The following is a 6866-nucleotide window of genomic DNA, read 5'->3' as shown; positions in this document are numbered from 1 at the left end:
CATGTCCTAAAAAGGATCGCACATCTCTAAATTTTTTTGGTTGTGGCAATTTAGATATGACTTCAATTTGTGCTTTATCAATTTCAATTCCTTTAACAGATACAACATGACCTAAAACAATTCCAGAAGTAACCATGTAATGACATTTTTTCCAATTCAACACGATTTCTTTTTCAACACATCTTTTAAATTTTTTTTCCAAATTATCAAGACAATCATCAAAAGAATTCCCATGCATAGTCAAATCATCCATAAAGACCTTTAAACAATGTTCAACCATATCATTGAAAATACTTAGCATGCATTTTTGAAATATTGCAAGAGCATTACAAAGTCCAAATGACATCTTTTTAAATGCAAATGTTCTAAAGGGACATGTAAATGTGGTCTTTTCTTGGTCTTTAAGTGCTATAGGAATTTGATAACAACCTGAATATCCATTTAAAAAGTAGTAATAGGGATGTCCAGTTACTCTTTCTAAGATATGGTCAAGAAATGGTAATGGAAAATGATATTTTCTAGTGGCTTTTATTAACTTTCTATAATCAATGCACATGGGCTAGCTAGATGTAATTCGTGTTGGAATTAATTCACCGTTTTCATTTTTAACAACAATGATTTCATATTTTTTAGGCACTACTTATGTAAGACTTACCCACTTACCATCAGAGATAGAGTAGATAATTCCCACATCAAGCAATTTAAGAACTTATGTTTTTACTACTTTTTTCATGTATGGGTTTAATTTTCTTTGAGATTATTGACATGTTTTAGTTTTTTCTTTCAAATTGAATGTATGTAGATTAAAGGATTAATACCTTTAATATCATTTAAAGTTCATCCAATTGCGTTTTTATGCTTTTTAAGAACAAATAATAACTTACCTTCTTTGTTGCTTGATAGGGTAGAAGAAATCGCAATAGGGTAGGTTTGTTCTTCTCTAAGATAAGCATACTTCAATCCCTCCGGCAAAGTTTCAATTCCAATTTAGGTGCTTCTTGTTGTTCAATATTTTCAATGATTCTCAACTCGTCAAATTTTGGTTTCCTGCCATCATCATTTTGTAAAGTCTAACAAGAGTCAAACAACAAATTTATATTAGAAGTATCACTTCAAGTTGCTTATTTGATTAAATTAAATTAACCAAATAAATATCATTAAGTTTAGAAAAATTCCCTTTTTGAATATTTTCCTCTATGCAAGATTCAAACAATTCCTTTTGTTCATCAATCTCATGTTCATTCTCATTTTCTTCATTAAGTTGCCTACACATGTTAAAAACTTTAATTCTAGAGTCATATTTCTAAATGAAAAATTCATTTAACCATTCTTAGAATTAATCAAAGCATTAGCAGTTGCTAAAAATAGTCGACCCAAAATTACAAGAATTGGTTTATAATTATTCACAACAGGTTCAGTTTCTAAGACAATAAAATTCACAGAATATATGAATTTATCAACTTGGACTAAAACATCTTCCATTATTCCTTTTGGTACTTTAATTGATTTATCGGCAAGCAAAAGTGTAGTTACAATTAATTTTAACTCACTAAGATTAAATTAAAGATAAACTAAATATGGAAGCAAATTAACACTAGCACCAAGGTCTAACAAAGTATGCTCAGTTTTGTGATCTCCAATAATACAAGAAATAGACTAGGATCTTTATATTTCAAGTTATTATTAGTAAACAGAATAGTACTTACCTGTTCAGCCATGAAAGCACTCTTTCTTACCTTCAATTTCCTCCTAACAGTGCATAAGTCCTTTAAAATTTTTACATATGAATGTACTTGCTTGATTGCATCTAACAAAGGAACGTTAACTTTCACTTGCTTAAAGATTTCATAAATTTCAGAAGAGTGGTTTGATTTCCTTAGTTTATTCAATGCATGCAGAAATAATAGTTCAGATGGAACAATAATTATTTCTTCATTAGGTGTAAGGTTTTTAGTCTTTCCTTACCCATTGAATTTTCATTATCTTTATCTTCACAAGGTTCAGGAATAGGTATATCAGTAACCTTACCACTACGAAGAGTTATAACTGACTTGACTTGATTCGTGGGTGAAATTTGTTGAATCTTAGGATTTGGTTGTGGTTGAGCTGTAAATTTTCCTTTTTGTTGAATTGTGAGTGCAGAGACAATTTTAGCAAGAGTGTCTTTCAAATCAGAAAAGGCTTGTGCATTTTGATTGTTAATAGCTTCTTACTTCATAATAAATGAATGCATTGTATCTTCTAAATTTTTCCATTGTCGTGGAATATAAGGTGTATAAGGCTGAACATTTTGAAAATTTTGTGGAGGTGGTGCTTGTGAAGATTGTGCATTATTATTGTTCCTCCAACTAAAATTTGGATGATTTCTCCAACAAGAATTATAAGTTTGTGAAAATGAGTTTGTTAAAAGTGTTAATGGCATTAGTTTGATCATGCAAACATTCGTTAAGTGCAGTCAAAATGGGATAATCTTGATCATTAGAACTACAAACATCACATGTAATTTCTTGAATAAATTTTACTTGATCCATTTTTTTATTCTCCAAAGCTTCAACATTCCTAATTAGGGATGTAAGTTTTGCTTGTGAATCATGATATCCCCTAAGATTATAGATCCCTCCACTAGATGGAGATGTTTGTGGTTTATTTGTCAATTCAAAAGTTCCAATAGTATCCCAATGTTGTGCATTTTCAGCTAATTGGTCAAGGTAATTTAGTGCATCTTCAGGATTTTTATCTCTAAATTCACCATTACACATCATTTCTACAACTAGTCTACTTTGGGGTGTTAAGCACTCGTAGAAATAAGAGACCAATCTCCAAGTTTCAAAACCATGGTGTGGACATATGTTAAGCAATTCTTTAAATCTATCCCAATATTGGTATAATGTTTCTCCATTTTTGTGAGTAAAAGAAGTAATTTGCCTTTTAAAAGAATTGGTTCTATGAGGTGGAAATAATGTTTTTCAAAAACTATTCTTGCATGTTATTACAAGTTCTTATTGATCCAGATCTAAGGTTTTGTAGCCAAGTTTTAACTTTATCTTTTAATGAAAAAGGAAAAAACTTTAATCTAATTATGTTCATACTACAATTTTGGTCTGTGTATGTATTACAAACTTCCTCAAAATCTCTTAGATGCAAGTATGGATTCTCAGATCCTAAACTATAAAATGTTGGTAAATGTTGGATAATACCTGGTTTGAAGTTGAATCGAGACGGTTTTGGAGGACATACTATACACGACGGTACTCCAGTTCTTGTTGGATTCATGTAATCTCTTAAAGTTTTTGGTTGATTGTGATAATGTTGAGATGATTAAGTTGGCCCAAATTATTTTCATCCTGGATCTCGTCCATGATTGGTGGTGGTGATTGAGATCTATGAATTAACCTGCCACTTGAAGTTCGAGACCAACGTCTCATGCAATAATGATGATGATGTGTGTGTGAAATTATGTTGTAAAAATGATAAACAAACAAATGGATAACATAAAACATAAAAATAAAAATTACATAAATTAAAAAAATAAAAAATAAATAAAAAAGATAAATGTGCAAGGAAAAAAATACAAAATAAAAATAAATAAACTGAAAATTAATTAACTAAAATTAAAATAACTAAATAAGCGATAAACCAACATATAAACAAAGTAACTGTCAAAAAGAAAAATAAAATAAATTCAAAAATTAAATTACAGAAAAAATAATAATTATCTCAAAGTGAATTTTTTTTTCAAATTTTAAAAATTACCAACCGATGAAGTGATTAATTCAAATTAATGCCTTTGTATTAACTTTTAAAGTCAATAGTCTTTTTATTGAGTCTAAATAGGGTCCAAAGAAGTCCAAAGAAGTTCATGTTGGAGGTCCCAATTTGATTATTATGGGAAATTTTGACAAGGGACCTATTAAAAATTTCTATAATTTGTGGTCAAACCGTAGAGAATTTTTTGGGGCGAAAGTGAGATTCAGAAAGATTTTATGGATATAATAGAATTTGAGAAAGAAAAGGGGGTAATTGAAAATTTAAACAAAAAGTAAAAAAAACAAAAAAATAAAATAAATAAATACATGGCAACGACGCCAAAAGCTTAACACGACTTAAAAGTGTTTAATTTTATTCTCAAGTATAAGAGTGCCTAACTATGCTATAATTCGGTGAGTCCAAGGTCGATCCACAGAGAAAAGATTAATTTTGTTTATTTTAGTTTATATAAAAAAAATTAAAAATATGCAATTTAATTTGAGCAAAACTATAAAATTAAATTAGTTTGGGTTATGGATCCACTCTTAGCAATAAATAAAATTTAATAAATTCTTTTTACCATTTTTTATTTAGATTTATTGCCCAAAAGATTAATTATATAAATTATTATTTTTCTATAATTTTATCGTGGATTAAGTACTTAATGTGCTAAAACTTAACTTGTCTGCAATAAGTCAAAATACCATTTTACCATACATTATATTAAGATATTAAAAATTTATTGTGCCAAACTCCCTTGTTTGTCTACAATAAATCAAATTTTCAAAATAAAAAATATGTATAAAATTAAATAGAAAATAATTTATTTTATATAGTTAAAAATAGAATTGGATTAAATTATATTTATTTTCTAAGAGTTTCACCTTACCCTAACTATTATTATTTAGCTAAGTATAATTGAAATAAAAATAATTATTAAAATTAAAAAATACATAATTAAAAAATAGTTTTTGAAAATTAGAAATAAAATAATTTTATTTATTGAAAATATATTACAAAGGGAGATGAGAAGAAGAATTTGAAGGAAAAGAAGAGAAGGAAAGGTGTGGAGAGGTGTGTTCCTCTCCTTTCTATTTATACAAATATAAGATTAATCTACATCACATAAATAAATAAAACAAATTACATCTTAGCCTTACATTTATACCACTAAAAAAACATAAACATAACTTAATCCACTCAAACACATCCAACACATTCCACTAACAATTACAATATCAAATGTAGTAAAAACTTATAATTTCACAATTACCACATTTACCGTGGTAAAATCTTATAAATTTACTACAAAAGTGGTAGATCCTCCTCGCCAATGACCTAATTTCTCGGACTTCTGGAATCCAAATTTAACATCCGTACATTTGTTTGGAGCCTCAAATTGTGTGAAATTATTATTTTTACCTAATAAACGCACAAAATACACAAAATCAACTATTTAAAAAACAATTAAAAATTCATAATATATTACATCATTACAAATGTAAATTATATTATAAGCACAAAATAACATTTTTACTCCTTAATAAACATACAATTTTTAACACTAATCATATGTATTTTGTCTCTTTCTTTAAACCTTGTGGATTGATTTTGATTTTCTGACTAGTTGATGCCATTATATGTGACTGTTGGCTACAGAATATGAAAGAATGATGTAATTCTATCAAATGTATGTGAATGTTAAGTAAAGGGTTGGGCTTTAAGTTTTAAAGAAAAGGTTAATAGTACTATATATTTGTGAACATGTATATTATATAATGGTAGTTGTTGATACTTAATTTTTTTCCCACCTGAGCCGAACCAAGTTCAACTGATGGAGGTAAACCTGCATACACCGCACAAATAAAGAAAATGGTGAAATTGGGTTGGAAAGGGTAGTTTTTGGTCAGCCCACTCTGATGCTTAAGTCAACAAGGTTTCTTTGAGTTTACTTCCGAGTGTTTTAGTGAGTTTGAGTTCTCATACCTTTTTTGCATCACATTCCCTTAAAATTATCCTTTTTTTTAAAGCATGTTTTTAGTAGTGGGGGTTGTGTCCTTATTTGGGTGTTTTGTGGTCTTGTAGTCAATCTCTACCTGCATTTTTATTATGCTTCTATGATCCTCTTCAATTAATAAGTCTTATCCCTGCATTTTTGCCATGCTAGTTTAGTGCTTTGATTAATTCATGGCTTATATCCAGAGCTCCTCGTTTCCTTCCTTAAGGGATCCATAATTTCCATCTGGCATTTTTCATTGCTGACTTTGAAGGATCATTATCTCTTACTTGGAGATCCTAACTCCCTCGAGGTAATGCAGGTGACTAACTTCCACTAGACTCCCAGTTCATGAGAAGAGTTTTTGAAATTAAAAAATCTCTTGTTATAAACTAAGGATTAAATGCACCCTCATCCAGATTCAAAATTTAAAATTAGACCCATATTTAAAATACATGTTGTTCCCAAGCTTTTCTTATCTTTTCCTTGTGGCATTAAGGTTTTCCCTTTCTCGCTTGACTTAAGTTTTTCTTTTTTGTTCCTTCTTTCTTATTTTTTCCATGGATTCTTTTGAAGCTAACCATAATGAGTCTAGTAAAAATGGGGGGGGGGGGGGGGGGGGGGGGGGGGGGGGGTGGGGTTATACAGATGCGTCGCTAGGAGCCCATGTGTCGCTCCTCTTCTATTTCTCCTGCTGCTGCTGTTATTGCTCAAATTGCTGACGACTACGATCATGGCGTTTCGATAGAGGGGTTTTCAATTGCTCAATAGGGAATCAAAAGCCACTTTGTGCACTATCGACAAGCTAAGGAAAGATTTTCATATTCCCGATTCCATAGAGCTTAGGATTCCACAACCTAACAATAACATGGTAGATCCTCTTGATGGTTTGGTAGCTTTGTATCCCTCTACATTCAAGGCAAGGTCTAGATTACCCTTGCACCTTTTCATTCGTTCTTTTTTAAGGTCTCTCAATATTATTCTTGCTCAACTTAACCCCGTGGTTTATAAAGCTCATCTTGGCCATTATGTATTGTGGAAGCGTTCAGGAATTTAATTTGATTTTTCTTTCAATGAATTCAAGAGGTTATATCAAATTAAATCAATGGCTAAAGAGAGCAGT

The 6866-nt window shown here is 29.9% G+C and overlaps 1 non-coding gene across 1 annotated transcript; it reads left to right on the top strand.

Annotated features, from left to right (window-relative positions):
* Nucleotides 1-2829: 2829 nt before the first annotated feature.
* Nucleotides 2830-2938, top strand: LOC112097486. Its single transcript, XR_002905018.1, has one exon. It is a non-coding gene; the product is annotated as a small nucleolar RNA R71 (small nucleolar RNA).
* Nucleotides 2939-6866: the final 3928 nt, after the last annotated feature.

This window comes from Citrus clementina, unplaced genomic scaffold (assembly GCF_000493195.1).
Source record: "Citrus clementina cultivar Clemenules unplaced genomic scaffold, Citrus_clementina_v1.0 scaffold_6, whole genome shotgun sequence".
In the NCBI taxonomy this organism is placed as follows: Eukaryota; Viridiplantae; Streptophyta; class Magnoliopsida; order Sapindales; family Rutaceae; genus Citrus; species Citrus x clementina.
The sequence above is the reverse complement of the archived record's forward strand: the minus strand, read 5'-3'. Positions and strand labels throughout refer to the sequence as shown.